Source organism: Scyliorhinus torazame, chromosome X, assembly GCF_047496885.1.
Source record: "Scyliorhinus torazame isolate Kashiwa2021f chromosome X, sScyTor2.1, whole genome shotgun sequence".
Taxonomy (NCBI): domain Eukaryota; kingdom Metazoa; phylum Chordata; class Chondrichthyes; order Carcharhiniformes; family Scyliorhinidae; genus Scyliorhinus; species Scyliorhinus torazame.
This window is the reverse complement of record NC_092738.1, coordinates 3,224,136-3,245,144: the sequence shown is the minus strand read 5'-3', so window position 1 is coordinate 3,245,144 and position 21,009 is coordinate 3,224,136. Positions and strand designations below refer to the sequence as shown.

The following is a 21,009-nucleotide window of genomic DNA, read 5'->3' as shown; positions in this document are numbered from 1 at the left end:
GGAGGATCCCATTCAGCCTCCTCCTCGAGCCTGTTACACAGGAACAGGAGGATCCCATTCAGCCCCCTCCTCGAGCCTGTTACACAGGAACAGGAGGATCCCATTCAGCCCCCTCCTCGAGCCTGTTACACAGGAACAGGAGGATCCCATTCAGCCCCCTCATAGAGTCTGTTACACAGGAACAGGAGGATCCCATTCAGCCCCCTCCTCCTCGAGACTGTTACACAGGAACAGGAGGATCCCATTCAGCCCCCTCCTCGAGCCTGTTACACAGGAACAGGAGGATCCCATTCAGCTCCCTCCTCGAGCGTGTTACACAGGAACAGGAGGATCCCATTCAGCCTCCTCCTCGAGCCTGTTACACAGGAACAGGAGGATCCCATTCAGCCCCCTCCTCGAGCCTGTTACACAGGAACAGGAGGATCCCATTCAGCCCCCTCCTCGAGCCTGTTACACAGGAACAGGAGGATCCCATTCAGCCCCCTCATAGAGTCTGTTACACAGGAACAGGAGGATCCCATTCAGCCCCCTCCTCCTCGAGACTGTTACACAGGAACAGGAGGATCCCATTCAGCCCCCTCCTCGAGCCTGTTACACAGGAACAGGAGGATCCCATTCAGCCCCCTCCTCGAGCCTGTTTCACAGGAACAGGAGGATCCCATTCAGCCCCCTCCTCCTCCTCGAGCCTGTTACACAGGAACAGGAGGATACTATTCAGCCCCCTCCTCGAGCCTGTTACACAGGAACAGGAGGATCCCATTCAGCCTCCTCCTCGAATCTGTTACACAGGAACAGGAGGATTCCATTCAGCTCCCTCCTCGAGCCTGTTACACAGGAACAGGAGGATCTCATTCAGCCCCCTCCTCGAGCATGTTACACAGGAACAGGAGGATCCCATCCAGCCCCCTCCTCGAGCCTGTTACACAGGAACAGGAGGATCCCATTCAGCCCCCTCCTCGAACCTGTTACACAGGAACAGGAGGATCCCATTCAGCCCCTTCCTCGAGCCTGTTACACAGGAACAGGAGGATCACATTCAGCCCCCTCCTCCTCCTCCTCGAGCCTGTTACACAGGAACAGGAGGATCACATTCAGCCCCCTCCTCCTCCTCGAGCCTGTTACACAGGGACAGGAGGATCCCATTCAGCCCCCTCCTCGAGCCTGTTACACAGGAACAGGAGGGTCCCATTCAGCCCCCTCCTCGAGCCTGTTACACAGGAACAGGAGGGTACCATTCAGCCCCCTCCTCGAGCTTGTTACACAGGAACAGGAGGATCCCATTCAGCCTCCTCCTCGAGCCTGTTACACAGGAACAGGATGATCCCATTCAGCCCCCTCCTCGAGCCTGTTCCACAGGAACAGGAGGATCCCATTCAACCCCCTCCTCCTCGAGCCTGTTACACAGGAACAGGAGGATCCCATTCAGCCCCCTCCTCGAGCCCGTTACACAGGGACAGGAGGATCCCATTCAGCCCCCTCCTCGGGCCTGTTACACAGGAACAGGAGGATCTCATTCAGCCCCATCCTCGAGCCTGTTACACAGAACAGGAAGATCCCATTCAGCCTCCTCCTCCTCCAGCAGCCTGTTACACAGGAACAGGAGGATCCCATTCAGCCCCCTCCTCCTCCTCGAGTCTGTTACACAGGAACAGGAGAATCCCATTCAGCCCCCTCCTCCAGCCTGTTACACAGGAACAGGAGGATCCCATTCAGCCTCCTCCTCGAGCCTGTTACACAGGAACAGGAGGATCCCATTCAGCCCCCTCCTCCTCCTCGAGCCTGTTACACAGGAACAGGAGGATCCCATTCAGCCCCCTCCTCCAGCCTGTTACACAGGAACAGGAGGATCACATTCAGCCCCCTCCTCCTCGAGCCTGTTACACAGGAACAGGAGGATCACATTCAGCCCCCTCCTCCTCCTCCTCGAGCCTGTTACACAGGAACAGGAGGATCACATTCAGCCCCCTCCTCCTCCTCGAGCCTGTTACACAGGGACAGGAGGATCCCATTCAGCCCCCTCCTCGAGCCTGTTACACAGGAACAGGAGGGTCCCATTCAGCCCCCTCCTCGAGCCTGTTACACAGGAACAGGAGGGTCCCATTCAGCCCCCTCCTCGAGCCTGTTACACAGGAACAGGAGGATCCCATTCAGCCTCCTCCTCCTCGAGCCTGTTACACAGGAACAGGAGGATTCCATTCAGCCCCCTCCTCGAGCCTGTTACACATGAACAGGAGGATCCCATTCAGCCTCCTCCTCGAGCCTGTTACACAGGAACAGGAGGATCCCATTCAGCCCCCTCCTGTTCCTCGAGTCTGTTACACAGGAAGAGGAGGATCCCATTCAGCTCCCTCCTCGAGCCTGTTACACAGGAACAGGAGGATCCCATTCAGCCCCCTCCTCGAGCCTGTTACACAGGAACAGGAGGGTCCCATTCAGCCCCCTCCTCGAGCCTGTTACACAGGAACAGGAGGATCCCATTCAGCCTCCTCCTCCTCGAGCCTGTTACACAGGAACAGGAGGATTCCATTCAGCCCCCTCCTCGAGCCTGTTACACATGAACAGGAGGATCCCATTCAGCCTCCTCCTCGAGCCTGTTACACAGGAACAGGAGGATCCCATTCAGCCCCCTCCTGTTCCTCGAGTCTGTTACACAGGAAGAGGAGGATCCCATTCAGCTCCCTCCTCGAGCCTGTTACACAGGAACAGGAGGATCCCATTCAGCCCCCTCCTCGAGCCTGTTACACAGGAACAGGAGGATCCCATTTAGCCCCCTCCTCGAGCCTGTTACACAGGAACAGGAGGATCCCATTCAGCTCCCTCCTCGAGCGTGTTACACAGGAACAGGAGGATCCCATTCAGCCCCCTCCTCGAGCCTGTTACACAGGAACAGGAGGATCCCATTCAGCCCCCTCCTCGAGCCTGTTACACAGAACAGGAAGATCCCATTCAGCCTCCTCCTCCTCCAGCAGCCTGTTACACAGGAACAGGAGGATCCCATTCAGCCCCCTCCTCCTCCTCGAGTCTGTTACACAGGAACAGGAGGATCCCATTCAGCCCCCTCCTCCTCCTCCTCGAGCCTGTTACACAGGAACAGGAGGATCACATTCAGCCCCCTCCTCCTCCTCGAGCCTGTTACACATGGACAGGAGGATCCCATTCAGCCCCCTCCTCGAGCCTGTTACACAGGAACAGGAGGATCCCATTCACCCCCCTCCTCGAGCCTGTTACACAGGAACAGGAGGGTCCCATTCAGCCCCCTCCTCGAGCCTATTACACAGGAACAGGAGGATCCCATTCAGCCTCCTCCTCGAGCCTGTTACACAGGAACAGGATGATCCCATTCAGCCCCCTCCTCGAGCCTGTTACACAGGAACAGGAGGATCCCATTCAGCCCCTCCTCCTCCTCGAGCCTGTTACACAGGAACAGGAGGATCCCATTCAGCCCCCTCCTCCTCGAGCCTGTTACACAGGAAGAGGAGGATCCGATTCAGCCCCCTCCTCGAGCCCGTTACACAGGGACAGGAGGATCCCATTCAGCCCCCTCCTCGGGCCTGTTACACAGGAACAGGAGGATCCCATTCAGCCCCATCCTCGAGCCTGTTACACAGAACAGGAAGATCCCATTCAGCCTCCTCCTCCTCCAGCAGCCTGTTACACAGGAACAGGAGGATCCCATTCAGCCCCCTCCTCCTCCTCGAGCCTGTTACACAGGAACAGGAGGATCCCATTCAGCCCCCTCCTCCAGCCTGTTACACAGGAACAGGAGGATCCCATTCAGCCTTCTCCTCGAGCCTGTTACACAGGAACAGGAGGATCCCATTCAGCCCCCTCCTCCTCCTCGAGCCTGTTACACAGGAACAGGAGGATCCCATTCAGCCCCCTCCTCCAGCCTGTTACACAGGAACAGGAGGATCCCATTCAGCCCCCTCCTCGAGCCTGTTACACAGGAACAGGAGGATCCCATTTAGCCCCCTCCTCCTCGAGCCTGTTACACAGGAAGAGGAGGATCCGATTCAGCCCCCTCCTCGAGCCCGTTACACAGGGACAGGAGGATCCCATTCAGCCCCCTCCTCGGCCCTGTTACACAGGAACAGGAGGATCCCATTCAGCCCCCTCCACCTCCTCGAGCCTGTTACACAGAACAGGAAGATCCCATTCAGCCCCCTCCTCCTCCAGCAGCCTGTTACACAGGAACAGGAGGATCCCATTCAGCCCCTTCCTCCTCCTCGAGCCTGTTACACAGGAACAGGAGGATCCCATTCAGCCCCCTCCTCCAGCCTGTTACACAGGAACAGGAGGATCCCATTCAGCCTCCTCCTCGAGCCTGTTACACAGGAACAGGAGGATCCCATTCAGCCCCCTCCTCCTCCTCGAGCCTGTTACACAGGAACAGGAGGATCCCATTCAGCCACCTCCTCCTCCTCCTCGAGCCTGTTACACAGGAACGGGAGGATCACATTCAGCCCCTACCTCCTCCTCGAGCCTGTTACACAGGGACAGGAGGATCCCATTCAGCCCCCTCCTCGAGCCTGTTACACAGGAACAGGAGGGTCCCATTCAGCCCCCTCCTCGAGCCTGTTACACAGGAACAGGAGGGTCCCATTCAGCCCCCTCCTCGAGCCTATTACACAGGAACAGAAGGATCCCATTCAGCCTCCTCCTCGAGCCTGTTACACAGGAACAGGATGATCCCATTCAGCCCCCTCCTCGAGCCTGTTACACAGGAACAGGAGGATCCCATTCAGCCCACTCCTCGAGCCTGTTACACAGGAACAGGAGGGTCCCATTCAGACCCCTCCTCGAGCCTGTTACACAGGAACAGGAGGGTCCCATTCAGCCCCCTCCTCGAGCCTGTTACACAGGAACAGGAGGATCCCATTCAGCCTCCTCCTCCTCGAGCCTGTTACACAGGAACAGGAGGATTCCATTCAGCCCCCTCCTCGAGCCTGTTACACACGAACTGGAGGATCCCATTCAGCCTCCTCCTCGAGCCTGTTACACAGGAACAGGAGGATCCCATTCAGCCCCCTCACAGAGTCTGTTACACAGGAACAGGAGGATCCCATTCAGCCCCCTCCTCCTCCTCGAGTCTGTTACACAGGAACAGGAGGATCCCATTCAGCTCCCTCCTCGAGCCTGTTACACAGGAACAGGAGGATCCCATTCAGCCCCCTCCTCGAGCCTGTTACAAGGAACAGGAGGATCCCATTCAGCCCCCTCCTCCTCCTCGAGTCTGTTACACGGGAACAGGAGGATCCCATTTCAGCTCCCTCCTCGAGCCTGTTACACAGGAACAGGAGGATCCCATTCAGCCCCCTCCTCGAGCCTGTTACACAGGAACAGGAGGATCCCATTTAGCCCCCTCCTCGAGCCTGTTACACAGGAACAGGAGGATCCCATTCAGCTCCCTCCTCGAGCGTGTTACACAGGAACAGGAGGATCCCATTCAGCCCCCTCCTCGAACCTGTTACACAGAAACAGGAGGATCCCATTCAGCCCCCTCATAGAGTCTGTTACACAGGAACAGGAGCATCCCATTCAGCCCCCTCCTCCTCCTCGAGCCTGTGACACAGGAACAGTAGGATCCCATTCAGCCCCCTCCTCCTCCTCGAGTCTGTTACACAGGAACAGGAGGATCCCATTCAGCTCCCTCCTCGAGCCTGTTACACAGGAACAGGAGGATCCCATTCAGCCCCCTCCTCGAGCCTGTTACACAGGAACAGGAGGATCCCATTCAGCCCCCTCCTCCTCCTCGAGTCTGTTACACGGGAACAGGAGGATCCCATTCAGCTCCCTCCTCGAGCCTGTTACACAGGAACAGGAGGATCCCATTCAGCCCCCTCCTCGAGCCTGTTACACAGGAACAGGAGGATCCCATTTAGCCCCCTCCTCGAGCCTGTTACACAGGAACAGGAGGATCCCATTCAGCTCCCTCCTCGAGCGTGTTACACAGGAACAGGAGGATCCCATTCAGCCCCCTCCTCGAGCCTGTTACACAGGAACAGGAGGATCCCATTCAGCCCCCTCATAGAGTCTGTTACACAGGAACAGGAGGATCCCATTCAGCCCCTTCCTCGAGCCTGTTACACAGGAACAGGAGGATCCCATTCAGCCCCCTCATAGAGTCTGTTACACAGGAACAGGAGGATCCCATTCAGCCTCCTCCTCCTCCTCGAGCCTGTTACACAGGAACAGGAGGATCCCATTCAGCCCCGTCCTCCTCCTCGAGACTGTTACACAGGAACAGGAGGATCCCATTCAGCCCCCTCCTCCTCCTCGAGCCTGTGACACGGGAACAGGAGGATCCCATTCAGCCTCCTCCTCCTCCTCGAGCCTGTTACACAGGAACAGGAGGATCCCATTCAGCCCCCTCCTCGAGCCTGTTACACAGGAACAGGAGGATCCCATTCAGCCCCCTCCTCCTCCTCGAGCCTGTTACAGAGGAACAGGAGGATCACATTCAGCCCCCTCCTCCTCCTCCTCGAGCCTGTTACACAGGAACAGGAGGATCACATTCAGCCCCCTCCTCCTCCTCGAGCCTGTTACACAGGGACAGGAGGATCCCATTCAGCCCCCTCCTCGAGCCTGTTACACAGGAACAGGAGGGTCCCATTCAGCCCCCTCCTCGAGCCTGTTACACAGGAACAGGAGGGTCCCATTCAGCCCCCTCCTCGAGCCTGTTACACAGGAACAGGAGGATCCCATTCAGCCTCCTCCTCCTCGAGCCTGTTACACAGGAACAGGAGGATTCCATTCAGCCCCCTCCTCGAGCCTGTTACACACGAACAGGAGGATCCCATTCAGCCCCCTCATAGAGTCTGTTACACAGGAACAGGAGGATCCCATTCAGCCCCCTCCTCCTCCTCGAGTCTGTTACACAGGAACAGGAGGATCCCATTCAGCTCCCTCCTCGAGCCTGTTACACAGGAAGAGGAGGATCCCATTCAGCCCCCTCCTCGAGCCTGTTACACAGGAACAGGAGGATCCCATTCAGCCCACACTTCCTCCTCGAGTCTGTTACACGGGAACAGGAGGATCCCATTCAGCTCCCTCCTCGAGCCTGTTACACAGGAACAGGAGGATCCCATTCAGCCCCCTCCTCGAGCATGTTACACAGGAACAGGAGGATCCCATCCAGCCCCCTCCTCGAGCCTGTTACACAGGAACAGGAGGATCCCATTCAGCCCCCTCCTCGAACCTGTTGCACAGGAACAGGAGGATCCCATTCAGCCCCTTCCTCGAGCCTGTTACACAGGAACAGGAGGATCACATTCAGCCCCCTCCTCCTCCTCCTCGAGCCTGTTACACAGGAACAGGAGGATCACATTCAGCCCCCTCCTCCTCCTCGAGCCTGTTACACAGGGACAGGAGGATCCCATTCAGCCCCCTCCTCGAGCCTGTTACACAGGAACAGGAGGGTCCCATTCAGCCCCCTCCTCGAGCCTGTTACACAGGGACAGGAGGATCACATTCAGCCCCCTCCTCCTTCTCCTCGAGCCTGTTACACAGGAACAGGAGGATCACATTCAGCCCCCTCCTCCTCCTCCTCGAGCCTGTTACACAGGAACAGGAGGATCACATTCAGCCCCCTCCTCCTCCTCGAGCCTGTTACACAGGGACAGGAGGATCCCATTCAGCCCCCTCCTCGAGCCTGTTACACAGGAACAGGAGGGTCCCATTCAGCCCCCTCCTCGAGCCTGTTACACAGGAACAGGAGGGTCCCATTCAGCCCCCTCCTCGAGCCTGTTACACAGGAACAGGAGGATCCCATTCAGCCTCCTCCTCCTCGAGCCTGTTACACAGGAACAGGAGGATTCCATTCAGCCCCCTCCTCGAGCCTGTTACACACGAACAGGAGGATCCCATTCAGCCCCCTCATAGAGTCTGTTACACAGGAACAGGAGGATCCCATTCAGCCCCCTCCTCCTCCTCGAGTCTGTTACACAGGAACAGGAGGATCCCATTCAGCTCCCTCCTCGAGCCTGTTACACAGGAAGAGGAGGATCCCATTCAGCCCCCTCCTCGAGCCTGTTACACAGGAACAGGAGGATCCCATTCAGCCCCCTCCTCCTCCTCGAGTCTGTTACACGGGAACAGGAGGATCCCATTCAGCTCCCTCCTCGAGCCTGTTACACAGGAACAGGAGGATCCCATTCAGCCCCCCCCCTCGAGCCTGTTACACAGGAACAGGAGGATCCCATTCAGCTCCCTCCTCGAGCGTGTTACACAGGAACAGGAGGATCCCATTCAGCCCCCTCCTCGAGCCTGTTACACAGGAACAGGAGGATCCCATTCAGCCCCCTCATAGAGTCTGTTACACAGGAACAGGAGGATCCCATTCAGCCCCCTCCTCCTCGAGACTGTTACACAGGAACAGGAGGATCCCATTCAGCCCCCTCCTCGAGCCTGTTACACAGGAACAGGAGGATCCCATTCAGCCCCCTCCTCCTCGAATCTGTTACACAGGAACAGGAGGATTCCATTCAGCTCCCTCCTCGAGCCTGTTACACAGGAACAGGAGGATCCCATTCAGCCCCCTCCTCGAGCATGTTACACAGGAACAGGAGGATCCCATCCAGCCCCCTCCTCGAGCCTGTTACACAGGAACAGGAGGATCCCATTCAGCCCCCTCCTCGAACCTGTTACACAGGAACAGGAGGATCCCATTCAGCCCCTTCCTCGAGCCTGTTACACAGGAACAGGAGGATCACATTCAGCCCCCTCCTCCTCCTCCTCGAGCCTGTTACACAGGAACAGGAGGATCACATTCAGCCCCCTCCTCCTCCTCGAGCCTGTTACACAGGGACAGGAGGATCCCATTCAGCCCCCTCCTCGAGCCTGTTACACAGGAACAGGAGGGTCCCATTCAGCCCCCTCCTCGAGCCTGTTACACAGGAACAGGAGGGTACCATTCAGCCCCCTCCTCGAGCCTGTTACACAGGAACAGGAGGATCCCATTCAGCCTCCTCCTCGAGCCTGTTACACAGGAACAGGATGATCCCATTCAGCCCCCTCCTCGAGCCTGTTCCACAGGAACAGGAGGATCCCATTCAACCCCCTCCTCCTCGAGCCTGTTACACAGGAACAGGAGGATCCCATTCAGCCCCCTCCTCGAGCCCGTTACACAGGGACAGGAGGATCCCATTCAGCCCCCTCCTCGGGCCTGTTACACAGGAACAGGAGGATCCCATTCAGCCCCATCCTCGAGCCTGTTACACAGAACAGGAAGATCCCATTCAGCCTCCTCCTCCTCCAGCAGCCTGTTACACAGGAACAGGAGGATCCCATTCAGCCCCCTCCTCCTCCTCGAGTCTGTTACACAGGAACAGGAGAATCCCATTCAGCCCCCTCCTCCAGCCTGTTACACAGGAACAGGAGGATCCCATTCAGCCTCCTCCTCGAGCCTGTTACACAGGAACAGGAGGATCCCATTCAGCCCCCTCCTCCTCCTCGAGCCTGTTACACAGGAACAGGAGGATCCCATTCAGCCCCCTCCTCCAGCCTGTTACACAGGAACAGGAGGATCACATTCAGCCCCCTCCTCCTCGAGCCTGTTACACAGGAACAGGAGGATCACATTCAGCCCCCTCCTCCTCCTCCTCGAGCCTGTTACACAGGAACAGGAGGATCACATTCAGCCCCCTCCTCCTCCTCGAGCCTGTTACACAGGGACAGGAGGATCCCATTCAGCCCCCTCCTCGAGCCTGTTACACAGGAACAGGAGGGTCCCATTCAGCCCCCTCCTCGAGCCTGTTACACAGGAACAGGAGGGTCCCATTCAGCCCCCTCCTCGAGCCTGTTACACAGGAACAGGAGGATCCCATTCAGCCTCCTCCTCCTCGAGCCTGTTACACAGGAACAGGAGGATTCCATTCAGCCCCCTCCTCGAGCCTGTTACACACGAACAGGAGGATCCCATTCAGCCTCCTCCTCGAGCCTGTTACACAGGAACAGGAGGATCCCATTCAGCCCCCTCCTGTTCCTCGAGTCTGTTACACAGGAACAGGAGGATCCCATTCAGCTCCCTCCTCGAGCCTGTTACACAGGAACACGAGGATCCCATTCAGCCCCCTCCTCGAGCCTGTTACACAGGAACAGGAGGATCCCATTTAGCCCCCTCCTCGAGCCTGTTACACAGGAACAGGAGGATCCCATTCAGCTCCCTCCTCGAGCGTGTTACACAGGAACAGGAGGATCCCATTCAGCCCCCTCCTCGAGCCTGTTACACAGAAACAGGAGGATCCCATTCAGCCCCCTCCTCGAGCCTGTTACACAGGAACAGGAGGATCCCATTCAGCCCCCTCCTCCTCCTCCTCGAGCCTGTTACACAGGAACAGGAGGATCACATTCAGCCCCCTCCTCCTCCTCGAGCCTGTTACACAGGGACAGGAGGATCCCATTCAGCCCCCTCCTCGAGCCTGTTACACAGGAACAGGAGGGTCCCATTCAGCCCCCTCCTCGAGCCTGTTACACAGGAACAGGAGGGTCCCATTCAGCCCCCTCCTCGAGCCTATTACACAGGAACAGGAGGATCCCATTCAGCCTCCTCCTCGAGCCTGTTACACAGGAACAGGATGATCCCATTCAGCCCCCTCCTCGAGCCTGTTACACAGGAACAGGAGGATCCCATTCAGCCCCCTCCTCCTCGAGCCTGTTACACAGGAAGAGGAGGATCCGATTCAGCCCCCTCCTCGAGCCCGTTACACAGGGACAGGAGGATCCCATTCAGCCCCCTCCTCGGGCCTGTTACACAGGAACAGGAGGATCCCATTCAGCCCCATCCTCGAGCCTGTTACACAGAACAGGAAGATCCCATTCAGCCTCCTCCTCCTCCAGCAGCCTGTTACACAGGAACAGGAGGATCCCATTCAGCCCCCTCCTCCTCCTCGAGCCTGTTACACAGGAACAGGAGGATCCCATTCAGCCCCCTCCTCCAGCCTGTTACACAAGAACAGGAGGATCCCATTCAGCCTTCTCCTCGAGCCTGTTACACAGGAACAGGAGGATCCCATTCAGCCCCCTCCTCCTCCTCGAGCCTGTTACACAGGAACAGGAGGATCCCATTCAGCCCCCTCCTCCAGCCTGTTACACAGGAACAGGAGGATCCCATTCAGCCCCCTCCTCGAGCCTGTTACACAGGAACAGGAGGATCCCATTCAGCCCCCTCCTCCTCGAGCCTGTTACACAGGAAGAGGAGGATCCGATTCAGCCCCCTCCTCGAGCCCGTTACACAGGGACAGGAGGATCCCATTCAGCCCCCTCCTCGGCCCTGTTACACAGGAACAGGAGGATCCCATTCAGCCCCCTCCACCTCCTCGAGCCTGTTACACAGAACAGGAAGATCCCATTCAGCCCCCTCCTCCTCCAGCAGCCTGTTACACAGGAACAGGAGGATCCCATTCAGCCCCTTCCTCCTCCTCGAGCCTGTTACACAGGAACAGGAGGATCCCATTCAGCCCCCTCCTCCAGCCTGTTACACAGGAACAGGAGGATCCCATTCAGCCTCCTCCTCGAGCCTGTTACACAGGAACAGGAGGATCCCATTCAGCCCCCTCCTCCTCCTCGAGCCTGTTACACAGGAACAGGAGGATCCCATTCAGCCACCTCCTCCTCCTCCTCGAGCCTGTTACACAGGAACGGGAGGATCACATTCAGCCCCTACCTCCTCCTCGAGCCTGTTACACAGGGACAGGAGGATCCCATTCAGCCCCCTCCTCGAGCCTGTTACACAGGAACAGGAGGGTCCCATTCAGCCCCCTCCTCGAGCCTGTTACACAGGAACAGGAGGGTCCCATTCAGCCCCCTCCTCGAGCCTATTACACAGGAACAGGAGGATCCCATTCAGCCTCCTCCTCGAGCCTGTTACACAGGAACAGGGTGATCCCATTCAGCCCCCTCCTCGAGCCTGTTACACAGGAACAGGAGGATCCCATTCAGCCCCCTCCTCGAGCCTGTTACACAGGAACAGGAGGGTCCCATTCAGACCCTCCTCGAGCCTGTTACACAGGAACAGGAGGGTCCCATTCAGCCCCCTCCTCGAGCCTGTTACACAGGAACAGGAGGATCCCATTCAGCCTCCTCCTCCTCGAGCCTGTTACACAGGAACAGGAGGATTCCATTCAGCCCCCTCCTCGAGCCTGTTACACACGAACTGGAGGATCCCATTCAGCCTCCTCCTCGAGCCTGTTACACAGGAACAGGAGGATCCCATTCAGCCCCCTCACAGAGTCTGTTACACAGGAACAGGAGGATCCCATTCAGCCCCCTCCTCGAGCCTGTTACTCGTGCGCGGGAATGTTTATGGATTCGGCCACAGGACTGCTTCCCGCCGCAACTGGGAGTGATGGTGGGGGGGGTTGGGGGTGATGCCCAGCCGCATTATTTTCCTTATCTTGTTGGGGCCTGCAGAGATCGACACCGCGGGAAGGACAAAGAACGAGATCGCATCAAAAAGGAGCGTGAACGGGATGTCCACAGGAAGGGCAGGAAGAGGTCAAGGTGAGGTCCCGGCCGTCGAGGAGGATGACAATGTTGACGAATGTGAGGTTATCCATTTTGGTCGAAATAACAGCAAAAGGGATTATTATTTAAATGATAAAATATTAAAACATGCCGCTGTGCAGAGAGACCTGGGTGTGCTAGTGCATGAGTCGCAAAAAGTTGGTTTACAGGTGCAGCAGGTGATTAAGAAGGTAAATGGAGTTTTGTCCTTCATTGCTAGAGGGATGGAGTTTAAGGTTCTGCTGAAATTGTATAAGGTGTGAGTGAGGCCACACCTGGAGTATTGTGTTCAGTTTTGGTCTCCTTACTTGAGAAAGGACGCACTGGCGCTGGAGGGTGTGCAGAGGAGATTCACTCGGTTAATCCCAGAGCTGAAGGGGTTGGATTACGAGGAGAGGTTGAGTAGACTGGGACTGTACGCGTTGGAATTTAGAAGGATGCGGGGGGGGATCTTGTGGAAACATTATGAAGGGAATAGATAGGATAGATGCGGGCAGGTTGTTTCCACTGGTCGGGGAAAGCAGAACTAGGGGACATAGCCTCAAAATAAGGGGAAGTAGATTTAGGACTGAGTTTAGGAGGAACTCCTTCACCCAAAGGGTTGTGAATCTCTGGAATTCCTTGCCCAGTGAAGCAGTAGAGGCTCCTTCATTAAGTGTTTTTAAGATAAAGATAGATAGTTTTTTGAAGAATAAAGGGATTAAGGGTTATGGTGTTCGGGCGGGAAAGTGGAGCTGAGTCCACAAAAGATCAGCCACGATCTCATTGAATGATGGAGCAGGCTCGAGGGGCCAGATGGCCAACTCCTGCTCCTAGTTCTTATGTTACAGAGATAGGGAGGGTTGTAGGGGGGCTGGAGGAGGTTACAGAGATAGGGAGGATTGCAGGGGGCTGGAGGAGGTTACAGAGATAGGGAGGGTTGTAGGGGGCTGGAGGAGTTTACAGAGATAGGGAGGGGTGTAGGGGACTGGAGGAGGTTACACAGATCGGGAGGATTGTAGGGGGCTGGAGGAGGTTATAGAGATAGAGAGGGTTGTAGGGGGCTGGAGGAGGTTACAGAGATAGGGGTGTAGGGGACAGGAGGTGGTTACAGAGATAGGGAGGGGTGTCGGGGCTGGAGTAGGTTACAGAGATAGGGAGGGTTGTAGGGGACTGGAGGAGGTTACAGAGATAGGGAGCGGTGTAGGGGGCTGGAGTAGGTTACAGAGATAGGGAGGGGTGTAGGTGGCTGGAGAAGGTTACAGAGATAGGGAGGGTTGTAGGGGACTGGAGGAGGTTACAGAGATAGGGAGGGGTGTAGGGACTGGAGGAGGTTACAGAGATAGGGAGGGGTGTAGGGGGCTGGAGGAGGTTACAGAGATAGGGAGGGGTGTACGGGGCTGGAGAAGGTTACAGAGATAGGGAGGGTTGTAGGGGGCTGGAGGAGGTTACAGAGATAGGGAGGGTTGTAGGGGACTGGAGGAGGTTACAGAGATAGGGAGGGGTGTAGGGACTGGAGGAGGTTACAGAGATAGGGAGGGGTGTAGGGGGCTGGAGGAGGTTACAGAGATAGGGAGGGGTGTACGGGGCTGGAGAAGGTTACAGAGATAGGGAGGGTTGTAGGGGACTGGAGGAGGTTACAGAGATAGGGAGGGGTGTAGGGCTGGAGGAGGTTACAGAGATAGGGAGGGGTGTAGGGGGCTGGAGGAGGTTACAGAGATAGGGAGGGTTGTAGGGGCTGGAGGAGGTTACAGAGATAGGGAGGGTTGTAGGGGCTGGAGGAGGTTACAGAGATAGGGAGGGGTGTAGCGGTTGGAGGAGCTTACAGAGATAGGGAGGATTGTAGGGGCTGGAGGAGGTTACAGAGATAGGGAGGGGTGTAGGGCTGGAGGAGGTTACAGAGATAGGGAGGGGTGTAGGGGCTGGAGGAGGTTACAGAGATAGGGAGGGTTGTAGGGGCTGGAGGAGGTTACAGAGATAGGGAGGGTTGTAGGGGCTGGAGGAGGTTACAGAGATAGGGAGGGGTGTAGCGGCTGGAGGAGGTTACAGAGATAGGGAGGATTGTAGGGGCTGGAGGAGGTTACAGAGATAGGGAGGGGTGTAGGGGCTGGAGGGGGTTATAGAGATCGAGAGGGTTGGAGAGGGCTGGAGGAGGTTACAGAGATAGTGAAGGGTGTAGGGGGCTGGAGGAGGTTACAGAGATAGGGAGGGTTGTCGGGGCTGGAGGAGGTTACAGAGATAGGGAGGGGTGTAGGGGACTGGAGGAGGTTACACAGATCGGGAGGATTGTCGGGGGCTGGAGGAGGTTATAAAGATAGAGAGGGTTGTAGGGGGCTGGAGGAGGTTACAGAGATAGGGGTGTAGGGGACAGGAGGTGGTTACAGAGATAGGGAGGGGTGTCGGGGCTGGAGTAGGTTACAGAGATAGGGAGGGTTGTAGGGACTGGAGGAGGTTACAGAGATAGGGAGCGGTGTAGGGGGCTGGAGTAGGTTACAGAGATAGGAAGGGTTGTAGGGGCTGGAGGAGGTTACAGAGATAGGGAGGGGTGTAGGAGCTGGAGGAGGTTACAGAGATAGGGAGGGGTGTAGGGGCTGGAGGAGGTTACAGAGATAGGGAGGGGTGTAGGAGGGCTGGAGGAGGTTACAGAGATAGGGAGGGGTGTAGGGGGACTGGAGGAGGTTACAGAGATAGGGAGGGGTGTAGGGGGCTGGAGGAGGTTACAGAGATAGGGAGGGGTGTAGGAGGGCTGGAGGAGGTTACAGAGATAGGGAGGGGTGTAGGGGCTGGAGGAGGTTACAGAGATAGGGAGGGGTGTAGGAGGGCTGGAGGAGGTTACAGAGATAGGGAGGGGTGTAGGGGGCTGGAGGAGGTTACAGAGATAGGGAGGGGTGTAGGGGGCTGGAGGAGGTTACAGAGATAGGGAGGGATGTTGGGGGCTGGAGGAGGTTACAGAGATGTGGAGGGGTGTAGGGGGCTGGAGGAGGTTACAGAGATAGGGAGGGGTGTAGGAGGGCTGGAGGAGGTTACAGAGATAGGGAGGGGTGTAGGGGGACTGGAGGAGGTTACAGAGATAGGGAGGGGTGTCGGGGGCTGGAGGAGGTTACAGAGATAGGGAGGGGTGTAGGGGGACTGGAGGAGGTTACAGAGATAGGGAGGGGTGTCGGGGGCTGGAGGAGGTTACAGAGATAGGGAGGGGTGTAGTTGGCTGGAGGAGGTTACAGACATAGGGAGGGGTGTAGGGGGCTGGAGGAGGTTACAGAGATAGGGAGGGGTGTAGGGGGACTGGAGGAGGTTACAGAGATAGGGAGGGTGTCGGGGGCTGGAGGAGGTTACAGAGATAGGGAGGGGTGTAGGGGGCTGGAGGAGGTTACAGAGATAGGGAGGGGTGTAGGGGGCTGGAGGAGGTTACAGAGATAGGTTGGGGTGTCGGGGGCTGGAGGAGGTTACAGAGATAGGGAGGGGTGTAGGGGGCTGGAGGAGGTTACAGAGATAGGGAGGGGTGTAGGGGCTGGAGGAGGTTACAGAGATAGGGAGGGGTGTAGGGGCTGGAGGAGGTTACAGCGATAGGGTGGGGTGTAGGGGGCTGGAGGAGGTTACAGAGATAGGGAGGGGTGTTGGGGCTGGAGGAGGTTACAGAGATAGGGAGGGGTGTCGGGGACTGGAGGAGGACCAGGGCTGCCACAGACACCCGCAGGGTCACTGAACACACGGCAGGTCCACTCACCTTGTAGCCACATTTGTCAATGACTTCCTGGATGTGTTGGGGCAGACTCGAATCCAACCACGAGCGGATTGGGTTGGGAACCCTCCCACAGTGCGGCGCTCCCTCAGCACTGACCCTCCCACAGTGCGGAGCTCCCTCAGCACCGACCCTCCCACAGTGCGGAGCTCCCTCAGCACTGACCCTCCCACAGTGCGGAGCTCCCTCAGCACTGACCCTCCCACAGTGCGGAGCTCCCTCAGCACTGACCCTCCCACAGTGCGGAGCTCCCTCAGCACTGACCCTCCCACAGTGCGGAGCTCCCTCAGCACTGACCCTCCCACAGTGCGGCACTACCTCAGCACCGACCCTCCCTCAGCACTGACCCTCCCACAGTGTGGCGCTCCCTCAGCACTGACCCTCCCACAGGGCGGAGCTCGCCTCAGCACTGACCCTCCCACAGTGCGGAGCTCCCCTCAGCACTGACCCTCCCACAGTGCGGCGCTGGCTCCCTCAGCACTGACCCTCTCCCACAGTGCGGCGCTGCTCCCTCAGCACCGACACTCCCACAGTGCGGCGCTCCTTCAGCATTGACCCCTCCCACAGTGCGGCGCTCTCCTCAGCATTGACCCTCCCACAGTGCGGCGCTCCCTCAGCACTGACCCTCCCACAGTGCCGGCGCTCCCTCAGCACTGACCCTCCCACACAGTGCGTGGCTCGCTCCCTCAGCACTGACCCTCCCACAGTGCGGGCGCGCTCCCTCAGCACCGACCCTCCCTCAGCACTGACCCTCCCACAGTGCGGCCTTACGTCGCCAGCAGGCTCCCTTCAGCACCCGACCCTCCCTCAGCACTGACCCTCTCCACAGTGCGCGCGCTCGCCTTCAGCACTGACCCTCCCACAGTGCGGAGCTCCCTCAGCACTGACCCCTCCACAGTGAGGAGCACCCTCAGCACCGACCCTCCCTCAGCACTGACCCTCCCACAGTGCGGGCGCTCCCTCAGGCACTGACCCTCCCACAGTGCGGCGGTCCCTCAGCACTGACCCCTCCCACAGTGCGGCGCTCCCTCAGCACTGACCCCTCCACAGTGCGGCGCTCCCTCAGCACTGACCCTCCCACAGTGCGGCGCTCCCCTCAGCACTGACCCTCCCACAGTGCGGCGCTCCCTTCAGCACCGACCCTCCCTCAGCACTGACCCTCCCACAGTGTGGCGCTCCCTCAGCACTGACCCTCACACAGGGCGGAGCTCCCTCAGCACTGACCCTCCCACAGTGCGGAGCTCCCTCAGCACTGGACCCTCCCACAGTGCGGGACGCTCCCTCAGCACTTGACCCTCCCACAGTGCGGCGCTCCCTCAGCACCGACACTCCCCACAGTGCGGCGCTCCTTCAGCACTGACCCTCCCACAGTGCGGCGCTCCCTCAGCACCGATCCCTCCCTCAGCACTGACCCTCCCACAGTGTGGCGCTCCCTCAGCACTGACCCTCCCACAGGGCGGAGCTCCCTCAGCACTAATCCTCCCACAGTGCGGAGCTCCCTCAGCACTGACCCTCCCACAGTGCTTGGCGCTCCCTCAGCACCGACCCTCCCACAGTGTGGCGCTCCCTCAGCACTGACCCTCCCACAGGGCGGAGCTCCCTCAGCACTGACCCTCCCACAGTGCGGAGCTCCCTCAGCACTGACCCTCCCACAGTGCGGCACTTCCCTCAGCACTGACCCTCCCACAGTGCGGAGCTCCCTCAGCACTGACCCTCCCACAGTGCGGCGCTCCCCTCAGCATTGACCCTCCCACAGTGCGGCGCTCCCTCAGCACTGACCCTCCCACAGTGCGGCGCTCCCTCAGCACTGACCCTCCCACAGTGCGGGCGCTCCCTCAGCACCGACCATCCCTCAGCACTGACCCTCCCACAGTGTGGCGCTCGCCTCAGCACTGACCTCTCCCACAGGGCGGAGCTCCCTCAGCACTGAACCTCCCACAGTGCGGCGCTTACCCTCAGCACCGACCCTCCCACAGTGCGGCGCTTCCCCCAGCACCGACCCTCCCACAGCGCGGGCGCTCCCTCAGCACTGACCCTCCCTCAGCACTGACCCTCCCTCAGCACCGACCCTCCCTCAGCACCGACCCTCCCTCAGCACTGACCCTCCCACAGTGCGGCGCTCCCTCAACACTGACCCTCCCACAGTGCGGCGCTCCCTCAACACTGACCCTCCCACAGTGCGGCGCTCCCTCAACACTGAACCTCCCACAGCGCGGCGCTCCCTCAGCACTGACCCTCCCTCAGGACCGACCCTCCCTCAACACTGACCCTCCCACAGTGCGGCGCTCCCTCAACACTGAACCTCCCACAGCGCGGCGCTCCCTCAACACTGAACCTCCCACAGCGCGGCGCTTCCCTCAGCACTGACCCTCCCTCAGCACCGACCCCTCCCTCAGCACCGACCCTCCCTCAGCACTGACCCTCCCTCAGCACTGACCCTCCCTCAGCACCGACCCTCCCTCAGCACTGACCCTCCCACAGTGCGGCGCTCCCTCAGCACTGACCCTCCCACAGTGCGGCGCTCCCCTCAGCACTGACCCTCCCTCAGCACCGACCCTCCCTCCGCACTGACCCTCCCACAGTGCGGGCACTTCCCTCAGCACTGACCCCTCCCACAGTGCGGCACTACCTCAGCACCGACCCTCCCTCAGCACTGACCCTCCCACAGTGTGGCGCTCCCTCAGCACTGACCCTCCCACAGGGCGGAGCTCCCTCAGCACTGACCCTCCCACAGTGCGGAGCTCCCCTCAGCACTGGACCCTCCTCCCACAGTGCGGCGCTCCCTCAGCACTGACCCTCCCACAGTGCGGCGCTCCCTCAGCACCGACACTTCCCCACAGTGCGGCGCTCCTTCAGCATTGACCCTCCCACAGTGCGGCGCTCCCCTCAGCATTGACCCTCCCACAGTGCGGCGCTCCCTCAGCACTGACCCCTCCCACAGTGCGGCGCTCCCTCCGCACTGACCCTCCCACAGTGCGGCACTTCCCTCAGCACTGACCCTCCCACAGTGCGGCGCTCCCCTCAACACTGAACCTCCCACAGCGCGGCCGCTCCCTCAGCACTGACCCTCCCCTCAGCACCGACCCTCCATCAGCACTGACCCTCCCACAGTGCGGCGCCCCCCTCAGCACTGACCCTCCCACAGTGCGGCCGCTCCCTCAGCTCCTGACCCTCCCACAGTGCGGCGCTCCCCTCAGCACTGACCCTCCCACAGTGCGGCGCTTCCCTCAGCACTGACCCTCCCTCAGCACCGACCCTCCCCTCAGCACTGACCCTCCCCACAGTGCGGCGCTCCCTCAGCACTGACCCTCCCACAGTGCGGCGCTCCCCTCAGCACTGACCCTCCCACAGTGCGGCACTCCCTCAGCACTGACCCTCCCACAGTGCGGCGCTCCCTCAGCACTGACCCTCCCACAGAGCGGAGCTCCCAAAGCACCCGACCCTCCCACAGTGCTGCGCTCCCTCAGCACCGACCCTCCCACAGTGCGGAGCTCCCTCAGCACTGACCATCCCACAGTGCGGAGCTCCCCTCAGCACCGACCCTCCCACAGTGCGGAGCCCCCTCAGCACTGACCCTCCCACAGGTGCGGCGCTCCCTCAGCACTGACCCTCCCCACAGTGCGGCGCTCCCTCAGCACTGACCCCTCCCACAGTGCGGCACTCCCTCAGCACTGACCCTCCCACAGTGCGGCGCTCCCCCAGCACTGACCCCTCCCACAGAGCGGAGCTCCCAAAGCACCGACCCTCCCACAGTGCTGCGCCTCCCTCAGCACCCGACCCTCCCACAGTGCGGAGCTCCCTCAGCACTGACCATCCCACAGTGCGGAGCTCCCTCAGCACCGACCCTCCCACAGTGCGGAGCCCCCCTCAGCACTGACCCCTCCCACAGTGCGGCGCTCCCTCAGCACTGACCCTCCCACAGTGCGGAGCTCCCTCAGCACTGACCCTCCCACAGTGCGGCGCTCCCTCAGCACTGACCCTCCCACAGTGCGGCGCTCCCCTCTGCACTGACCCTCCCACAGTGCGGCGCTCCCTCAGCACTGACCCTCCCACAGTGCGGAGCTCCCTCAGCACTGACCCTCCCACAGTGCGGCGCTCCCCTCAGCACTGACCCTCCCACAGTGCGGCGCTCCCTCAGCACCGACCCTCCCACAGTGCGGCGCTCCCTCAGCACCGACCCTCCCACAGTGCGGAGCTCCCTCAGCACTGACCCCTCCCACCAGTGCGGCTGCGTGCTCCCTCAGCACTGACCCTCCCACAGTGCGGAGCTCCCCTCAGCACTGACCCTCCACAGTGCAGTGCTCCCTCAGCACTGACCCTCCCACAGTGCGGAGCTCCCTCAGCACTGACCCTCCCACAGTGCGGAGCTCTCTCAGCACTGACCCTCCCACAGTGCGGCACTCCCTCAGCACTGACCCTCCCACAGTGATGAGCTCCCCTCAGCACCGACCCTCCCACAGTGCGGCGCTCCCTCAGCACTGACCCCTCCCACAGTGTGGCGCTCCCTCAGCACTGACCCTCCCACAGTGCGGCGCTCCCTCAGCACCGACCCCTCCCACAGCACGGCGCTCCCTCAGCGCCGACAGGGAACGCGCAGGGGGTGGGTCGTCGGGGGCGCGCGCTGTGCGAACCCCGGGGCGATGAGGCACGCGAGGGTTCTAACTCCCCGGCTTCCCCCTCTGCCCGTAGGAGCCTGTCGCCGAACAAGCTGAAGGATGGGAAGCTGAGGCTGAAGCGGGAGACTGAGGAGGACGAGGAGGAGAAGGCGAAGAACAAGGCAGGTTGGCGAC

The 21,009-nt window shown here is 59.8% G+C and overlaps 1 long non-coding RNA gene across 1 annotated transcript in view; it reads left to right on the top strand.

The window, feature by feature from the left end:
- Positions 1-21,009, top strand: part of LOC140405465 (uncharacterized) — a 46,200-nt gene extending 25,191 nt beyond the window's left edge. The window contains exons 2-3 of the long non-coding RNA XR_011938622.1: positions 12,409-12,498; positions 20,909-21,009. This is a non-coding gene — a long non-coding RNA (uncharacterized lncRNA). The remainder of the gene's footprint in view (positions 1-12,408; positions 12,499-20,908) is intronic.